Genomic DNA, 553 nt, shown 5'->3' with positions numbered 1-553 from the left:
CGGGGTGCCGCCTGTTTCTGGTGGCGGGGGGGTGCCTGGCCGCAGCCTGTGCCTGTGCTCCCGGGGCGCCCCAGCCTGCAGGCAGGCTCTGGCTGTGCCCCGGGGCCGTGCCCGTGACCCCCTCTCTGGGCTCCTCTTCCCACTCCTTCTCCGATGGCTGGATTTGATGCACTTAACTCGGTTTGATGCATGGGTTGTCTTTGTGGGCATTTCCCTGTTTTTTTAAGAAAAAAAAAAGTTTGTAAAAATTGTTTGCAAAAAAACCCCCAAATTTGCAAACGTTTCCAAAAAAGCTTGCAGGCATTTTGCATGTTTGCAAAAGGTGCGAGCTCGTGTTCAGATGGAGGTGCTGGGTGAGCACCTCCCTGAGCTCAGTGGCACTGACCAGGAGGGAGGCGGTGGGCGAGTGCTCCGGTGTGCGAGTCTGGGTGCCCGCAGCCGCACTGATGGGTGCCCCGAGCGGGAGCCCTTCCCTGCACCCCTCTTTTGTACCAGCACCCCGTTATCTCAGGGAGAGGCAGGCCACGGAAACGCCCGCCTGCATGGCCCCCTC

This window comes from Mesitornis unicolor, unplaced genomic scaffold (assembly GCF_000695765.1).
Source record: "Mesitornis unicolor isolate BGI_N332 unplaced genomic scaffold, ASM69576v1 scaffold7498, whole genome shotgun sequence".
Lineage (NCBI taxonomy): Eukaryota > Metazoa > Chordata > Aves > Mesitornithiformes > Mesitornithidae > Mesitornis > Mesitornis unicolor.
Note: the sequence above shows the minus strand (reverse complement) of the source record.